Source organism: Syngnathus scovelli, chromosome 4 (assembly GCF_024217435.2).
Source record: "Syngnathus scovelli strain Florida chromosome 4, RoL_Ssco_1.2, whole genome shotgun sequence".
NCBI lineage: Eukaryota > Metazoa > Chordata > Actinopteri > Syngnathiformes > Syngnathidae > Syngnathus > Syngnathus scovelli.
In genome coordinates, this window is record NC_090850.1 from 6,966,653 (window position 1) to 6,986,663 (window position 20,011).

Genomic DNA, 20,011 nt, shown 5'->3' on the forward strand with positions numbered 1-20,011 from the left:
GCAAATGCAACAAGGTGAGAGAAGCATCTGACATTCTGACATGTTCATGTGTGCACAGAAAACTGTCGTGCTAGCTGTTTTAGCTTTGAACAATTCAGCATTTTGTAGAAGTGGATGTAAACAATGCAACCCGTGAGAATGACTGTATTCAGGCTTTGTGTGGCCAGTGGCCACTGTGTTCACTAAAAGGCCATGACCCCAAGAGGTGCTCTTACCTATAGAAATGGATTACAGTCAAGCCTCGGTTTCCGACCACAATCCGTTCCAGAAGGCGGTTCGAGAAGCGAATCCGTCGAATTCCGAATCTATTTTTCCCAATACAAATAATGGAAACATTTTTAATCCGTTCCAAGACTTTTTAAAGCATTTTTTCATTTTTGTCCGATCGCGCAACTGCAGCGCTCCGCCGACCGCGCAACTGCTCCGCGCTGATCGCATTATTGTGACAGAGCCGTCGCTGAAATTTAGAAAAAAATTTTAAAGTCCTGATGTAATTTCCAAAATTTAAGTGGACCTCAGTGTGCAGGGAGCTTAATTTGGTCCAATCGCGCAACTGCAGTGCGTCGGGCGCTCACTGTCTCATTGCTTTAAGAGCGTCTTTGTGTTTTAGGATGGCTTTACTGCTCCCACTTGCTTTCTTTGGAGGCATGATTAGGGGTTAATACAATCCTCAAAGTAACGAAAATACAATAACAACGGAGTCAGTCGGCATCCGGGCCGCGCGGTCGGGTTTTCTCGGGTCCTCCCGGCTCATCTCGTGAGGTTCAACTTCCGAATTTTGTTCGACAACCGAAGCAAAAAAATCTTTTTTTCTTTCTTTTTTTTTTTTTTTTTGTTCGAATTCCGATTTGTTCGATAACCGGGACGTTCGAAAACTGAGGTTTGACTGTACAACGGAGCCTTGGTTTTTGAACACAATCCGTTCCAGAAGGCTGTTCGAGAAGTGAACCATTCGAATTCCGAATCATATTTTCCCATTACAAATAATGGAACAAAAAGTAATCCGTTCCAAGCCCCAAAAAAACAATGCCTTTTTTTAAGCATTTTTTCATTTGCGCATTTTTGTCCAATCACGCAACTGCAGTGCACCGCCGAACACACAACCGTAGCGCGTCGCCGACCACGCAACTGCACCACGCTGGTCGCATTATTGTGACAGAGCCGTCGCTGAAATTTAGAAAATATTTTTAAAGCCCTGCTGTACTTTCCAAAATTTAAGTGGACATCAGTGCACAGGGAGCTTAATTTGGTCCGATCGCGCAACGGCAGCGCGCCGGGCGCTCAGTGTCGCATTGCTTATGGAGCGTCTTGGTGTTTTAGGATGGCTTTCCTGCTCCCACTTGCTTCCTTTGGAGGCATGATTAGAGTTGATGCAATCCTCATAGTAACGAAAACGTAATAACGAACGGAGTCAGTTGGCATGCGGGTCCTATCGGCTCACCTCGCGAGGTTCGACAACCGAATTTCGTCCGACATCCGAAGCAAAAAAAAATCTCGAATTTTTTGTTCGAATACCGGTTTGTTCGAGAACCGGGACGTTCGAAAACCGAGGCCCCACTGTGCTTTGCTGTCTGGTACTTGCTTTCTGGTTTTGTCACAATAGTAATATTTGTGCCTCTAATGTAGAAACTGTTAATGTCATGTAATAAAATTAGAGTTCAGGTTCAATTTAAAATTTTACTAGGTATCACAGAATTACAACCATTCAACATATTTTTGTTTGAATCATCTTCTAAATCAATGCAATGAATATTACAGGTCTCTTTGAGTGGGCTGGATTGTATATTATTTATTAGCAAACCACGTGTTATACTTGCCCACCCTTGGCCACCTTAAATTGCTCGTAATGGAAAAACAAAAAGTGAAGGTGGACAATCTCAATTTCATACACTATTATACTAAATCCCAACGCCTGAACGGTTAAGAAGTGAAGAATTAAGGCTAAACTTTGCCCTCTTCTCAAAACACGTTATAAAATGTGTGTAAACAAGTGGCTGAACTTTGATACGTTGATACGCACTTGATTGAGATTTAAGCAGGTGGAGTGATCATTCTGAATAGAGCAGCCGTAAGATCACCACTCAAATCAACGCATTGATTCAGGCGCAATGTTGTTGATAATTCTCACCGCTGTGCTTCTGCTCGCGGGCCTCTCGGCTCCTCTGACTGACCCAGCAGGTTCAAATCCAAAGTCGTGAACAGGTAATACGCTTCCCTGGTTGAGTCAATGCATATGATAAATTGCGTGCAACTAATGCTTCTGCTGTGTGCTACAGTTCTTTGGCACATGGACGTTTGGAGCGGAAAGTAGTGATATTAAAGGATCGCATGACCTGGGGAAGATGTTTGTGAGAAAGTTGTGGGGGAGAGTCTACCCATCCAATCAGAGTGACCACTTCTATGCCTTTCAAGTCTTCAGAATGTACAATAATTATACAACTGGTGTTTAGGTTCACATCTTGAATGACCTACATCAAATGTCAATCCGTTCTGTTGTGTTTTTGTAAAGGGCTGACACATATTGCTACAGTATCACTTCTAAGTTGACCTTGGTCAACAACACTGTCCACATGGGTGAGCGGTAAACATTAACATCAGTCATTTTTTGGACTTTGCGCGAACAAAAAAGGACAAATGAATGTTGTTTCCTTTTGTGTGTTTGCAACAAAGCATCCCCTCTCTGCTACAGAGGTTCTCTTGAAGACCAACTGCCCTGACTGTATCCTATTTCTGTCCAACACTACCATTGGAGAACACGCATACCGTTTCTTGCAGATTCTGAGTGAGACTTACAACATCTCTTGATGGACTGTTCACCTAGTAGGTCCGACACACACTGACCGATGCGGCCGAAAGCTGCCTCACAACATGCGGGGTTAGTAGAGTAGTTTTTAACAGCCGACCAGAGGCGGCTGGACAACTGGCACCACCAACGACAATAAATAAGGGCTGTGCAAACAAATAGGAGTCAAACTGCAGAGTCAAGGCAAGTTGAAACGTTGGGGTGCAGGTTGTTCCCTCCTGGTTCCGCTGCCTTTGCTGTCATCCACAGACAAGGTCATAATGAAAACTAACAAAGTAGTAACTAAAACTAAAATTGGACAGCTTTTCTGTTGACGAAATAAAAGAATGTTTTCAAAATAAGGAAAACTGAACAAAACTACTTTTTACGTTTACAAAACCAACAAAATGACTATATAAGTAAACTGTCCTTCGTTTTTCATTGTTTCATACATGAGTCTTAGGGGTTAGTCTTAAATGTATTTATTTTGGTGTCATAAGACAACAATGTCGCTTAGTTGGGAAAAGTGAAGCCACCGGTGGCCATCTTACATAGCTATTAGTGAACCCTCCCTAATTTGCATACCTTGATTCTAATGTGGCATTTTCAAATTTACACAGCAAAATGGTCAAAAACACATTCCACATATATGGCCGACATGCATGTTTATCTCGCTTAGTCTATGAAAATATACTTATGCCCTGTTTAAAGCTGTCAAAAGTACACCTCGTGGAGGAAATCTATTTAGTAACATGTACGAAAAGTGGTGAAAGTTCATGATAACTGCAGAACCTTTGCTTGTGTTTACCAGCCAAGAGACCAAGTTTGACGAGTGATGAGCTTGAAGAGTTTAAGCAGCAGGCGTCATGTCTGAACTTCAACGAACCCACCATCCTGGGCCCACCCAGAAGTAAGAACATTTGATTTTTTCAGTCATATGATGTGGTGGTTTTTCAAACACAGACTGTGGAGGCACATGACAGTGGTTTAACACTGACTCTTCAATTCATGATAAAATAAAAAAAAAATTAAAAAATTCATTCTCGATATTTTGATCTTGAGCCCTGTAGTTACTATGTGGCTAGCAATCTTAGCCATCTAGAAAAATAAACCTTTACCTTTCAAGATGTTAGATATTACTGAAGTTTTAAATCATTTTTAACTATTAGTATGTTCTTAAATGCAGAGACAAATTTCACCACACCCTGATGTGTGTGTGTGTGACAATCACTGGGTCTTTACCTTTTTTATCCCCTCTCTTTTAATTTGCCAGGTGGTCCAGATTCACCAGACACAAAGATCGTTGATTTCAACATGGCGTTCATTCAAAGCACACCAAGATTCAAGGAAATATTTTATCTCATTTAATCGTTATATACCCTATATAATCTCAGCTCGGCCCAAGTGAGCCAATCAATCAGGAGGACGTGTTTTCCTGGTAATGTATTACTGTAGAGAGAATATTGTGAGTACTGAAGTTTTTTAACTATTAGTATGCACTTATCCCCTCTCTTTTAATTTGCCAGGTTGTTCAGATTCACCAGACGCAAAGATCATTAATTTCAACAGGGGGCTCCTTCACGGCTTCCAAAGATTCAAGGAACTATTTCTTCTCATTTGATTGTTATATACCCTATATAATCTCAGCTCAGCCCAAGTGAGCCAATCAATCAGGAGGACGTGTTTTCCTGGTAATGTATTACTGTAGAGAGAATATTGTGAGTACTGAAGTTTCCAACTGATCAAGCGTCACCCAAGATAGCATTTTACTGCAAATGCAACCACCGTCGGTCACCAGATTGAATGGCAATATGTAAACTTTTTTGACGGAGAAGTGCTCCTCGTCTTGTTTGCTTGAAGCAAACTGAAGGCACTCCCTCCACCCCCAGCATACAAACAATCCGTCCTTTTTGAAAAACTTCTCATCCTTCGTCCGCAAATCTACGGGTGGAAAATATACGGTAAAAGTAAAGGGTGAATTAAAAATTGACATGGATGCATCCATAAAGGAAGATCGTGTGGCTTTTTTTTTTTTATTGCTTTGTCTTCATGTTTTTGTCACACGCACACGCGCACACACACACACACACACAGACGCACACGTACACGTACACACACACGCCGTCAGTGCGGGAATCAAACTCATGGTGACAGGCGAGTGTACCACTACACCAGGGGAGTCAAACTCATTTTTGTCACGGGCCGCATCGTAGTCATAGTTTTTGATTTTTTACTGAAGTAAAATGATTGTGAAAGCCTTTACTTATCTACAGTAAGAGTAAAAGCAGTAAAAACTTTTTTTTAAATATTTTAAAAAGATGAATGGTACTAATAATTCCCAGCAATTGAAAACAATTTATAATTTTAGTATTGACACATGAAGTCGTTGCTCAATTTGTCTTCGCGGGCCACGTGAAATGATGTTGCGGGCAGCATCTGGTCTCCAGGCATGGAGTTTGACACCTATGCACTACACCATCAGCAATCCCCAGGCTTTTTTTTTATTGTTTAAAGAAACATTCAAAACATGACGTCAGAACCCGTAGAATTTGATTGGGCAAAAAAACAAACCAACCCTAGAAGGTAGATTTATTTAATAAAAGTGAAGTGTACTAAACAGATGCATTCTGCTTTTTTTTTACTATTCTTTCATAGTTGGAATCAACACTAAACTTTAAGATGGCAATGACCCTGATCTGTTTTGCAGTTAAATTAAGAATCAAGTCATGCATTAACTTTGCTTGCAGTGGCAAAATCTACTTGTCCCCAAAAGATATGTTGGCCACAGCAAATGTTCACACTTCATTGATTTTAAATGGAAGTGTGTGTGTGCGTGCGTGCGTGTGTGTGTGTGAGTGCGCGCGCGCGCGTGCGCGCGCATGTGCATGTGGACTTGGTGTATGGGAGCTGATGAAAGCAGTAAATGTCCCGGATGCTTCCCGTGCTTTGACACTGCTCGCCAGTGACAGTGGTACACATTCAACCAACCCAGAAGACGTTTCCTTTGCTTTGGAGCACTTTCCAACAGTGTCCAATGCGAGACCAGCAGCAGGTTAGACACGTATATGTGCTTGTGAATGTAGGCGGACCAGCTCGGTGTAGGGAGAGATATACGATAGCCAATAGCAGGTGGACTCACAGGGAACCTTACCTAGCTTCCATTTTCAGCTGGATTTGGACATTTTCCAGCTACATCCACAAGATATGTCTCTTCTCTTGGCAGTGCTGGACAAGCTGTCATATTTTCTGTCTCTCATAGGGTTTTGTCTTACAGTTGGCTCAAATGAACCTTGACTCAAAGCCAAGAATCTTCTTTAAATTATGATTCCAAGGTTTAGGGTTTGATAAAATGTTGATAAAATGCTTATTCAACACCTGGACATCATCTGAGACTTGTGAGTTTAATTTTCATGTCCCCGTTTGAGCCTTTTTAGGGTCCCGTGCAGTCTGTTAATGCGGTTGTTTTCTACTATAGGTGTGATCAAAGACAGAAGGCTCCGATCTAACCATCACAATGCGGTGGTGTTTCGTCAGGTTGTACCATGCATTTGCCATGATGCTGTGTATGTCGGCAGGGGAGGACTTTAACTGGACGAAAACTGAAAGAACATCTTTCTATTTTGGGACCTTTCCGACAGGTATGAATCCAAAAAGATCGACCAAACTGTACTGCGGTAAATTGTATTTATTTATTGGGTTCACTTCACTGGTTTCTTTTATATCAAACAAATTGTTTTATGTTCATTACCTGACATCTTTCGGCGGTTTCTTCCGCCTTCGAAACTGCCGAAACATGTCAGGTAATGAACCTAAAACAATTTGTTTGATATAAAAGAAACCAGTGAAGTGATTAAAAAAATGGAAAAACAAGATGAACTTAGTACAACTATTTATTGGGTTGTTTAGTGGTATTTCAATTGTTCACAAGACAACACAAAAACATCATTTTAATTTTTCAGCCCCACCTTTGCAATCTAAGTTTGAGGTTGCATCATATCAAATCTGTTTTAACTTCATAGCATGTATGTGCAACAATAATTCGAGTCACTATTACTCAATCTTTCATTAGGGGTGTAAATAAAAGTGGTCAAATCCTGTGGAGTAGGCTAAATACAACAAACAAAAATATTGGAAGCACCACTGCAAGCTACAACAATACAATAAAACAGCATAATACATTGACAATTATTCCCTTTGATGAAAAATAATGCAAAAGAGTAATATGAGTGACATTGATTTTCTCTTCAGGTTTCACCTGGGGGGCTGGCAGTTCTGCTTATCAGACCGAGGGAGCCTGGAATGTTGATGGCAAAGGAATGAGCATCTGGGATGCTTTTTCCCATAAAAAGGGAAAAATATTCCAAAATCAAACAGGAGATTCTTCGTGTAATGGTTTTTACAAATTTAAGGTGAGAAAACCCAGAGTTACACTGTAAGTCACCTTATGTTTACGTACGTCTATAGCAGTACAATTTTGTTCCTTCTTTGTGCTGATTGTAAATGTCGGAACAGTGCCATGTCATACAAGGAACAATGAAGCGTCTATATCCTTCTAAATAGCGAGAAAATCTGAAAATAATTTCGTCTCCAAAAAAGGGAACATGCAAAAAAGTTTGTGGTCAGAGACAAATCGCCACAGTTTGACACACTTTGGAGCCCTTAAATCATTCCTTATTAAAACCCATACTCAAGTACAGAACATTACTTTTAATCTACATTTATATAATGGAATATTTTTTTAAATGTATTTTAGAGATCAGCATTTGACACCTATCTAACAAATAAATAAATAAATGAATAGAAACTAAGCAGAGAGTAGTGGAAAACAGTTATTGTGTCTTAAAATTAATTATTTTTACGAAGAGAGATTGGCTGTGATTAGGAGTTTGGATACCACGTCTTCTTTTATTTGAGGGGATGGAACAGAGCAACAATGTGAATATTGATGACATGTGAATATTGTGTTCTGTTTGCTTTTAAGGATGACATTAACCTAATGAAAGCGATGAAGCTCAATCATTATCGTTTCTCCATCTCCTGGCCAAGAATTTTACCAAGCGGACTCAAAGGTAATGCACACATTAATTTGGCCGGAGGGATTTGCAAAACATACAGAAATAATTCCACGAATAAGATTAGCTACACAGTACGTAGTCATATTAGTTTTTTGGGAAAATAATTAAGGTGTAGATGACTAAACAAACAATTTGTGTGTTTCAAAGTCAAAGTCAAAGTCAAGTCAAAGTCAGCTTTATTGTCAATTTCTCCACATGCCAAAGACACACAAAGAAACCGAAATTTCGTTCCCCCCTATCCCACGGTGACAAGACATGGCGCACAACAGACAAACAGTAAACAAGTATAACAAAAGCGTGCTGAATAAATAATGAATAAATAACACAACAATAAATAAATAAATAAATAAATACGAGGAGCAGAAAAAAAAAAGGAGCAAGTGCGCGTACAGCAGACATTCCCGAAAGTAGCGCAACAGTGCCGCACGCTACGCAGAAGGGGGTAGCGAGTTCAGGGCCCTAACAGCCTGGAGAAAGAAGCTGTTGGCGAGTCTGGTGGTGCGGGAGCGCAGGCTCCTGTACCTCTTCCCAGAGGGCAGAAGGTCAAACAAAGAGTGAGCCGGGTGACTCACATCTCTGGCAATCGAGGTTGCCTTGCGGGCGACATGGGAGGTGTAAATGTCCTTCAGGGAGGGTAGCGAAGCACCAATAATCTTACCAGCCGTATTCACTATGCGCTGCAGGGCCTTCAAGTTGAACGGGCAATCAAAATAATGTACATAGTATTGCAAATGATTGTTTTTGTTTGGAATATATGTAAGTATCTTAATTCATGTGATTCACTTAATCTGTTTTAGGAGAATACATCAATGAAAATGGAATTAAATATTACAATGACCTGATCAACATGTTGCTGGAAAATAAGATCGTTCCAGTTGTTACTTTACATCACTGGGATTTACCACAGGTGAACACAAAATTATTGAATTTGATTTTTTAATTTTGGTCAAATGGATTACAACCTCAAAAAAAAAAAAAAATGGTTTCATTGTCCGACCTCCCAGGTGTTACAGGAGAAATATGGTGGCTGGCAGAACGTCAGCATGGTCAACTACTTCAATGACTTTGCCAATTTATGCTTTGAAAGGTTCGGCAGCCGCGTGAGGTATTGGATCACGTTCAACAATCCCTGGGTATGTAAAGCCACAGATTTTATACTTCCTTCACTGTCGTGAAAATTGAATTGTTGTGAAGCGCTTGTGTTTCTAGTCGATTGCTGTAGAAGGATATGAAACAGGGGAACATGCACCAGGTTCGAAGATGAAAGGAACTGGCGCTTATAGAGCTGCACATCATATTATCAAGGTAATAACAATGACTTAATTTGGTAACCTGGCAAACCTGGTGTAAAAATGGGTGTAACCTTTCATTTGTGTCGTGCCCATCTGGGCGTACTTGCAAACAGAGTTACCTCACCTCAGACCCGTAGAAACGGGCACATTGTCATTTTCATGCACATACGGTGGTCTAGTTCAGTGTGTTTGTAAGATGGATAGATGTGCTATGCCTCACTGGGCATTTCTGCCTCAATCTGCTAATTTGGTTGGTTACAAAAAGTAGACTCAATTTTAGACGGGCTAAAAGAGTGTCTAGTTTGCAGTGCGGGTGGTATAATCATGATATTTGTGTATTTGAACAAGACACATTGGGAGACATGTTGAATGAATTTCCGCCTTCTGACAGTAAATATTAAAAAAATCTATCTAGTCACCTCTAACAGCGCATTTATTTTATTTGTGTTGAGACGTTTGCAAACCTCTGCTTATACTTTGGAGGTACAGTTTTGGCTGATCATTATTTGTGGAACTGCGTCAACATGTTACAGCCCAAAGCAGTAACTGAATCATTCATTTTATGTCTATAATTTGAAATAATGCTTTGTTTTTAAATAACAAATAATATATAAATTTCAAATCAAATTACCGTATTTGCCGGTGTATTGGTCGACCTTTTTCGATCCAAAATCGACCGAAAAAAATCGACCTCGACTTATACACCGAGTCATAAAATTTAACTTCGTATTCATCGCTTCAAATGTGATGGTAACCAAGGCCGTTTCTCATGCATCTCATTGTGCGTTGCACTTAGAAAATTTGAACCGGGCGGCGTGCGCGAGTGCGCGGCCCGCTGGAAGTCGAATGAGGCTCCGCGATCTCCTCCGCGGTGCTTATAAACAGCTGATCCGCTCGGCGGGGGCTATTTTTGGCCACTTGGCGCGTGCGCACGGCCTCCCGGATGTGCCGGGCGGGTGCGCGAGCTCGCCGGCCGCTGGAAGTCGAATGAGGCTCCGCGATCTCCTCCGCGGTGCTTATAAACAGCCGATCCGCTCGGCGGGGGCTATTTTCGGCCACTTGGCGCGTGCGCACGGCCTCCCGGATGTGCCGGGCGGGTGCGCGAGCTCGCCGGCCGCTGGAAGTCGAATGAGGCTCCACGATCTCCTCCGCGGTGCTTATAAACAGCCGATCCGCTCGGGGGGGGGGGCTATTTTCGGCCACTTGGCGCGTGCGCACGGCCTCCCGGATATGCCGGGCGGGTGCACGAGCTCGCCGGCCGCTGGAAGTCGAATGAGGCTCCGCGATCTCCTCCGCGGTGCTTATAAACAGCCGCATGCGCACGGCCTCCTGGATGTGCCGGGCGGGTGCGCGAGCTCGCTGGCCGCTGGAAGTCGAATGAGGCTCCGCGATCTCCTCCGCGGTGCTTATAAAGTGCCGATCCGCTCGGCTTGGAGCTATTTCCGGCCTCCCGTTGGTGCCGGGCGGCGTGCGCGAGCTCGCCGGCCGCTGGAAGTCGAATGAGGCTCCGCGATCTCCTCCGCGGTGCTTATAAACAGCCGCATGCGCACGGCCTCCTGGATGTGCCGGGCGGGTGCGCGAGCTCGCTGGCCGCTGGAAGTCGAATGAGGCTCCGCGATCTCCTCCGCGGTGCTTATAAAGTGCCGATCCGCTCGGCTTGGAGCTATTTCCGCCCTCCCGTTGGTGCCGGGCGGCGTGCGCGAGCTCGCCGGCCGCTGGAAGTCGAATGAGGCTCCGCGATCTCCTCCGCGGTGCTTATAAACAGCCGCATGCGCACGGCCTCCCGGAATTTGAACACATTTCGTCAATAAATTTCGCATATTGAATTATGAAGTTTAATATAATGCAACAATTGAGCTCGACTTATACAAAGGATATATCATAAAATCGTAAATTTCCGTCGAATTTTAGGGGGTCGACTTATACACCGAGTCGACCTATACACCAGCAAATACGGTAATCGATTAATTGTCAAATTATTTTGATGGATTCATCCATCCATCCATCCATCCATCCATCCATCCATCCATCCATCCATCCATCCATCCATCCATCCATCCATCCTCTTCCGCTTATCAGGGGTCGGGTCGCGGGGGCAGCAGCTTTAGGAGGGACTCCCAGACATCCCTCTCCTCAGCCACTTCATCCAGGTCATCCCGGGGGATGCCAAGGCGTTCCCGGGCCAGCCGAGAGACATAGTCTCTCTAGCGCATCCTGGGTCGTCCGCGAGGTCTCCTACCGGTGGGACATGCCCAGAACACCTCCCCAGGGAGGCGTCCAGGAGGCATCCTGATGAGATGCCCGAGCCACCTCATCTGGCTCCTCTCAACATGGAGGAGTAGCGACTCTACTCCGAGTCTCTCCCGGATGACCGAGCTTCTCACCCTATCTCTAAGGGAGAGCCCGGACACCCTGCGGAGGAAACTCATTTCGGCCACTTGTATCCGGGATCTCGTTCTTTCGGTCACGACCCATGGCTCGTGACCACAGGTGAGAGTAGGAGCGTAGATCAACCGGTAAATTGAGAGCTTTGCCTTTTGGCTCAGCTTTCTCTTCACCACAACAGACCGGTACAGAGTCCGCATTACTGCTGACGCTGCACCGATCCGCCTGTCAATCCTGCCCTCACTCATGAACAAGACCCCAAGATACTTGAACTCCTCCACTTGGGGCAGGATCTCATCCCCGATCCGGAGAGGGCATTCCACCCTTTTCCGACCGAGGACCATGGCCTCGGATTTGGAGGTGCTGACCCTCATCCCGACCGCTTCACACTCGGCTGCGAACCGCCCCAGTGAGAGCTGGGGATCACGGCTTGAAGAAGCCCACAGCACCACGTCGTCTGCAAAAAGCAGACGCAATACTGAAGTCCCCAAAGCGGACACCCTCAACGCCTCGGCTGCGCCTAGAAATTCTGTTCATAAAACTTATGAACAGAATCGGTGACAAAGGGCAGCCTTGGCGGAGTCCAACCCTCACTGGGAATGAATCCGACTGACTGCCAGAAATGCGGACCAAACTCTGGCATCAGTAATACAGGGACTGAACCGCCCTTATCAGTTGGCTGGGCACCCCGTACTCCTGAAGCACCCTCCACAGAACTTCCCGAGGGACACGGTCGAACGGCTTCTCCAAGTCCACAAAACGCATGTGGACTGGTTGAGCGAACTCCCATGCCCCCTCGAGGATCCAGCCGAGGGTGAAGAGCTGGTCGGTGGAATTGAGGAGCTCTTCGAAGTACTCTCCCCACCGACTCACGACGTCCCGAGTCGAGGTCACCAGCACGCCATCTCCACTGTAAACAGTGTTGACGGTGCAATGCTTCCCCCTCCTGAGATGCCGGATAGTGGACCAGAATTTCCTCAAAGCCGTACGGAAGTCATTCTCCATCCCTCGCCAAACTCCTCCCACGCCCGGGTTTTTGCCTCAGCAACCGCCGAAGCCATGTTCCGCTTGGCCATCCGGTACCTGTCAGCTGCCTTCGGAGTCCCGCAGGACAAAACGGCCCGATAGGACTCCTTCTTCAGCTTGACGGCGTCCCTTACCGCGGGTGCCCACCAGCGGGTTAGGGGATTGCCGCCACGACAGGCACCAACCACCGTACAGTCACAGCTCCGGTCGGCTGCCTCAACAATGGAGGCACGGAACATGGTCCACTCGGACTCAATGTCCCCCGCCTCCTCCGGAACGTGTGAAAAGCTTTGCCGGAGGGGGGAGTTGAAGCTCTTCCTGACAGGGGATTCTGCCAGACGTTCCCAGCAGACCCTCACAATATGTTTGGGCCTGCCAGGTCGGACCGGCATCTTTCCCCAACATTGGAGCCAACCCACCACCAGATGGTAATTAGTTGACAGCTCCGCCCCTCTCTTCACCCGAGTGTCCAAAACATGCGGCCGCAAATCCGATAACACGACTATAAAATCGATCATTGAACTGCGACCTAGGGTGTCCTGGTGCCAAGTGCACACATAGACACCCTTATGTTTGAACATGGTGTTCATTATTGACAATCCGTGTCGAGCCCAGTAGTCCAATAATAGAACACCGCTCGGGTTCAGGGCCGTTCCTCCCAATCACGCCCTTCTAGGTCTCACTGTCATTGCCCACTTGAGCATTGAAGTCACCCAGTAGAACGATGGAGTCCCCAGAAGGAGCGCTCTCCAGCTTTTTTTCCAAGGACTCCAAAAAGGGTGGGTACCCTGAGCTGCCGTTTGGTGCATAGACGCAACAGTCAGGACCTGTCCCCCCACCCGAAGGCAGAGGGAGGCTACCCTCTCGTTCACCGGGGTGAACCCCAATGTGCAGGTGCCCAGCCGGGGAGCAATAGGTATACCCACACCTGCTCGACACCTCTCACCATGGGCAACTCCAGAGTGGAAGAGAGTCCAGCCTAGTCGGAACATTTCTGCCTCGCACACCAGCTCAAGCTCCTTTCAAGCCAGAGAGGTGACATTCCATGTCCCAAGAGCCAGCTTCTGCAGCCGGGGATCGGACCGCCAAGGTCCCTGCCTTTGGCCGGGATCATATTTTATTCCTTATTTTGATGGATTAATTTTGTAATCAATATGGCTGTTTCTGGACTCACCAGGATGCACTCTGATAAGAAGGAGGCAGTCCAGTGGACCCTATTTGCAGGGGATAGGGACCAGGCTGGCCTGCAAATAGTGGCTATTGAAATACCTTTTTTTTTTTTGTAAAACAACTTTAAAGTTGGGTGAAATTGTCCCAACCTCCTGGTTCGGTTCACTTTTAAACCCAGCAGTTTTTAGGCTGTATGACTTAATTGTTGCACACGGAATCTGAACATTATTTCTATTTGTTTTACCACAGGCACATGCTAAGGTTTGGCACACATACGGCAAGGGATGGAGGAGCAAACAGAAAGGTATGAAGGAAAGGAAAACAGATGATTCATGATGGTCAGATCATTGTCACTGCAGGGCATAAACAACCCATGGTCAATGTATTTTTTCACAAAGTGATACTAAATACTTACTTCGTGGTTGTGTTCATTTATATATTACTGATAATTAAAGCATTGAAAATGGCTTCCTCTCTTTGACAATGCAATGTTAATGCTCAGCAAAACACCTTTCTGGTTTGCTGGAAAGTGAAGGTTTGAGAGATAGATGGATTCCACCTGACAATATGATGAAACCAAAAAAAACCCTTGTGCATTCAGGTTTAGTTGGCATCTCGCTGACAGCTGACTGGGGTGAACCAGTTGACACCAGCAACCAGAAAGACATTGAAGCGGCAGATAGATACATCCAATTCTACCTGGGATGGTTTGCCACACCCATCTTCCATGGAGACTACCCTCAGATTATGAAAGAATACATTGGTATGTCTTAATCACATATTACAATCTATTTACTGATGATAATAATAATAATAATAATAATAATAATATTTTAAGTATTTATTTGACCTTTATACAATTAGGTTACGTGTTTGGTTAGCGACAGACATTATTTACTTTCTTTCTTAGACGGACAGACAGACAGACAGACAGACAGACAGACAGACAGACGATTATGGCCATGGCCAAAATGTTCACATATTATTTTTATCGGTATTGTAGTCGCGCTTATTAAGGATAATTATCAAGTTGGAGAAAACACACTCTTGTGAAGTTGTGAGGATAAAGCGGTTCGGATAATGGATGGAAGGATAATGTACCCAAATTTAAAATTTTTCTAAAGGCTTACTGAATATATGTGCTATGATATTCAAGCTGGCTTTTCAACTTGATCACTCACTCTCTGTGGCCAGGACCTTCATGACGTTTACCTCCATATGTAAGACCACTCTTCTCCAATTTGTGTCAGTCCATCTCAGATGAACTTAGTCTGTTTGTTGTTGATACGGTACAGTTTTAACCTGTATTCATTGATGAACACTGTAAATAACAAGCTATAGAATCTACACAGTACATATATACAGAAAACCAATTTGCAGCCACTGAGGTAGAAACGCCCAGTGAAGCGTTTAGTGGGTCCACCAAATTCACAAACACGCTGTACTAGTCCACTGCCCCAAAATGATGAATTGCCAATTTTTACATTGGGCACAGACCACTTTCTGTTACCAAATTATCTGATGGGTTTGGGGCGAGGGAACTCGGTGCAACACAACCCGCAGGACCCATATGGGCACAAAATGGCCCCAAATATGCTAAATGGTCTCCAGTCTACCAAAATACCGTATTGGCCCGAATATAAGACGAGTTTTTTTCCATTGAAATAAAGCTGAAAAAGGGGCGGGGGGGGGGGGGTGTTGTCTTACATTCGGGGTCTGGACAAAGGCTTTTTTCAAACTTGAGTCTTGAAAAAGAAAGTGTCGTCTTATAATCAGGGTCATCTTATATTCGGGCCAATACGGTAGTCACATACGTACATACTACATATTTGTAGTATTCAGTTGAACATAGGTCATCAGATCATTGTATTCTCTTTACACAATGTCTCAATTTCATTGGTATTAGGGTTTGTATTTGAGAGGCTATTCTTTAATTCCTTCTATTTAACCACTGTGGTGGGGTAAAGAGTAAAATAACAAACAAACATAAAAAGCTTTCTGTCCCTGTCCAAATACTATTGGCACTAACTCTATATATCTTCCCACCATTAGGCAGGAAGAGTGGCCAACAGGGCCTCGGAGCTTCGCGGCTGCCGGTATTCTCAGTGCAGGAAAAGAGTTACATCAAGGGTACCTGTGACTTCCTAGGCCTCGGCCACTTCACAAGTCGCTACGTCACCCAAAAAAGTTATCCATCAAGCATTGGAGACAGCTACTTTGCAGATCGAGACCTGGCGGAGTTGGTTGACCCACACTGGCCTGACCCTGGCTCTGAATGGCTCTATTCTGTGCCCTGGGGCTTCAGACGCCTGTTGAACTTTGTCAAGGTACACAAAATTCGCATTGAAGTGCATTGTAGATGCTTTAATGAATGTACGGCATTTTAAGTAACTCAGATTTTAACATTCTTTACGATTACACTGAATAAAGTAAGCCACTGTATCATTAGACAAAAACATTACCCAAAAAACGAAAAGTGAAATACTAAAGCCATGTTAAGGACACATGCTTCATACAGTTACATGAATATGAAAGGGTTGATTAATGTTTGCCATATTTGAAAATATTTCCTATAGACTCAGTACAGGAACCCAATGATCTACGTGACAGAAAACGGTGTATCAGAAAAGACACTGTGCACTGACCTCTGTGATGATTGGAGGATGCAGTACTACAAAGACTACATCAATGAGATGCTTAAAGGTAAGGCCACTATACTAAAGCGATTTAAAGTCACACAATAATTCTGTCAACTTTTTCTACTGATTTGTATTATAGCTGTCAAGGACGGGGTAAATGTCAAGGGCTACACTGCCTGGTCCCTCCTGGATAACTGAGTGGAATGAAGGCTACTCCGAGAGATTTGGCCTCTACTATGTAGACTTCAGGAACAAAAACAAACCACGGTACCCAAAGGCTTCAGTCCATTACTATAAACGCATTATCAGCTCTAATGGCTTTCGCAATCAGAGAGAGGTAAACTGCAATAGCACACTTAAGCACATTTAAGTTAATTTCTGCTGGAGATCATGCAGCATTCAGTGAGATTTTGTGGTTCATACAGGTAGAGGGTTGGAAGAAGAAAGCAATAGAGACGTGTTCTTCTAGTAACCAGCTGCTGGCAGCAGGTAAGCACAATACAGCACTTTTACAGCAGGGACTGATAAGCCAAATGGAACCAAACACAAGCTTGTTTCTTCACTATCTAAATGGGGATTTGCTTTGCTTGTCTGAAAAAAGTACTGGCCCCCGGGCCCCTTCACTTTATCAAATCTGGCCCTGCTTGCAAAAAGTTTGGACACCCCTGGCGTAACTGCACCGCGCTGATCGCATTATTGTGACAGAGCCGTCGCTGAAATTCCATCCATCCATCCATCCATCCATCCATCCATCCATCCATCCATCCATCCATCCATCCATCCATCCATCCATCCATCCATCCATCCATCCATCCATCCATCCATCCATCCATCCATCCATCCATCCATCCATCCATCCATTCATCCATTTTCTGAACTGCTTAGTCCCCACGGGGGTCGCGGATGTGCTGGAGCCTATCCCAGCCGACATCGGGCAGTAGGCGGGGGACACCCTGAACCGGTTGCCAGCCAATCGCAGGGCACACAGAGACAAACAACCATTTGCACTCGCACTCACGCCTAGGGACAATTTAGAGTCTTCAATCGGCCTACCAAGCATGTTTTGGGGATGTGGGAGGAAACCGGAGTGCCCGGAGAAAACCCACGCGGGCCCGGGGAGAACATGCAAACTCTACACAGGGAGGGCCGGAGGTGGAATCGAACCCGCACCCTCCTAACTGCGAGGCGGACGTGCTACCGAGCCGCCTGTCGCTGAGATTTAGAAAATATTTTTAAAGTCCTGATGTACTTGAAATAAAAAATGTCTTTTGATATATGGCCTAAATAGCTTAATGACACTTAAGGAACTGTGTAATACATGCCTGATGTTTTTCTCTAAATCATGGACACGGCCAGAGTCGTCTTGACCGTTCAGTACTTGATTGTATCTTATGTTTTGACTAATGCAAGACGCCAGTTTTTGATTACTACTGAAGGCTCTGCACAGAGGGAAATATTTTGCCTAACAAAGAAAAGATACGGTTGGAAGCATGATTAAACTAAGAATATAATGACGTAAGCAAAGACATGAAGTATCAAAAGCACAAACTTTACATAGTCAGGGAACAGCAATAGATTAATGATGTCACAGCCAAAAGCTAACATAATTTTCGTTTCCATATCTTTCTGTGCGGTCACACATCTGCATGTCCTGCAACATCTTCATCTCTGCCACACTCTCCATTATTTTGGCCAGTAGAGATTTCCAAGCCTCGCTTCTAACATTCTTTCCGATAACTTCATGCTTTGCTTAATCAACATAACAACACCTCTGTAGCTACTACAGTTCTGCGCATCGCCGTGGTCTGAAATAAAAAATAGAAGTCAACACCTTTACGGGAATCTTCTCGTTTTTTAAGAATCTCCCCTGCCATCTCTCCTTGATAGTTCCATGCTGTCACTGGAATGTCATCTAGGCCAATTGCCTTTCCACTCTCCATCTTTTACAAATGTCTGGGTATGAATTTTATCTATATTTATTTTTCTCACTCATTGGCGGCCCAACAGAGGGACTTGAAGCGGCTCCACAGACGGACGTGGTGTGCCTACAGAGGGATCCTGGTGGCATCAACGATTTTGGTGACCTCAGTTAAACTGATCGCCAAGGCCGAAAGACGGGATGGAAGACAACAGCCCCCACACACACTGAATCGCCCATAACCAGCACCCACTCCCATGGCGAACTTGCCCCACGCCAAAGACTCATCACCCATCAAACTCGGCCCACACTGGCATGTGCAGCTGATATAAGCTAACCAAAGAACCTTGAACGTTGCCTTTTCTGAATGGAGACTTTCCACTCTTGAAGGGCCCAGCGCTGTATTGTACTTTCCTGAAAACAGAGCTTTTTGAACAAGAATTGTGATTAAACTCAGGTGATTGGCAATGGCTTTTGCCGTGAGGCGCAGATAGCGCGCTCCCTAAATTGTGGACAAAATCCAACACCATGATGTCCATTCCTCTGTTGGTCATTTCTCTTGCTGCTAGTGTAATGTTGCCGCTTACGTATCGTGTTCGTACATTCCAGTTTCCAATCTTCATAGTGTTTTTCGGGTGCAGCAGTGGTCTATTCGGCCCAAGGGCGTTCTGTTGGCTTTGGCCCCTGTGCGTCATCGTGTCTCTGGTTACAGGACTGGCTACAGCGTTCCCCTGATTTGGTGTGTGCGCTCTGCTTCTGGTTTCTGTTCCTAATAACAGGCCACTTCATTAGGGAAAAATCATGGTCAAACCTTAAATGAAAAGTGCCACACCCGCCCTCACTCCCACTTTCTGATTGGCTGTTTGATCTGTGACGTCATTAGGACACTCAATTAGGTATACCGCCATTTTCAGGTGGACCTAATAACAGGCCGCTTCATTAGAGAAAAATCAGGGTCAAAGCTTAAGTGAAGGTGAAAAGTGCCACACCCGCCCTCACCCCCACTTTCTGATTGGCTGTTTGATCTATGACGTCACTCGGACACTCAATTAGGTACACCGCCATTTTCAGGTGTTCCTAATAACAGGCCACTTCATTCGGGAAAAATCATGGTCAAAGCTTAAATGAAAGTGAAAAGTGCCACACCCGCCCTCACCCCACTTTCTGATTGGCTGTTTGATTTGTGACGTCATTCGGACACTCTATTAGGGACATCGCCATTTTCAGGTTCGTTCGCAAAGATTCACGAGTGAGTGACAGACAGCGTTGCTGCTATGTCAACCGACACACGTTACGCCGACATTGATGGTTTGATTTTGTATTTGTTGGATTGTAGTTGATGGTATTATTATACCGAATGTGTTTGAATAAAAGGTTGAAAAAAATCTGTTATGCCGACATTTGTTATTTTAGGGGACACCAACTCATATAACGTAAAACACATACATATTGTCATATGTTCTCTTGCAAGATTACCGCCCACTTCAAGGACAGCGGGGACACACGGAGCCTTTGGCAGGGCATTCACACCATCACGGACTACAAGCCCGCACCGCAGAGCTGTGAGGGTGACGTCCGTCTGCTCAACGATCTTAACCGCTTCTTTGCTCGCTTCGACGCTCGGAACAGCACTTGCCTGCTGAAGACCACTGCCCCTCCACACGAGCAGCCCCTGTGCCTCTCTGCCGAAAGCGTGAGGAGGGCGCTTGCCGCTATCAACACCC

At 44.8% G+C, this 20,011-nt stretch overlaps 1 pseudogene; it reads left to right on the forward strand.

Annotated features, from left to right (window-relative positions):
- The first annotated feature begins 93 nt into the window (after positions 1–93).
- LOC125967221 (lactase-like protein) lies at positions 94–19,693 on the forward strand (annotated as a pseudogene).
- Positions 19,694–20,011: the final 318 nt, after the last annotated feature.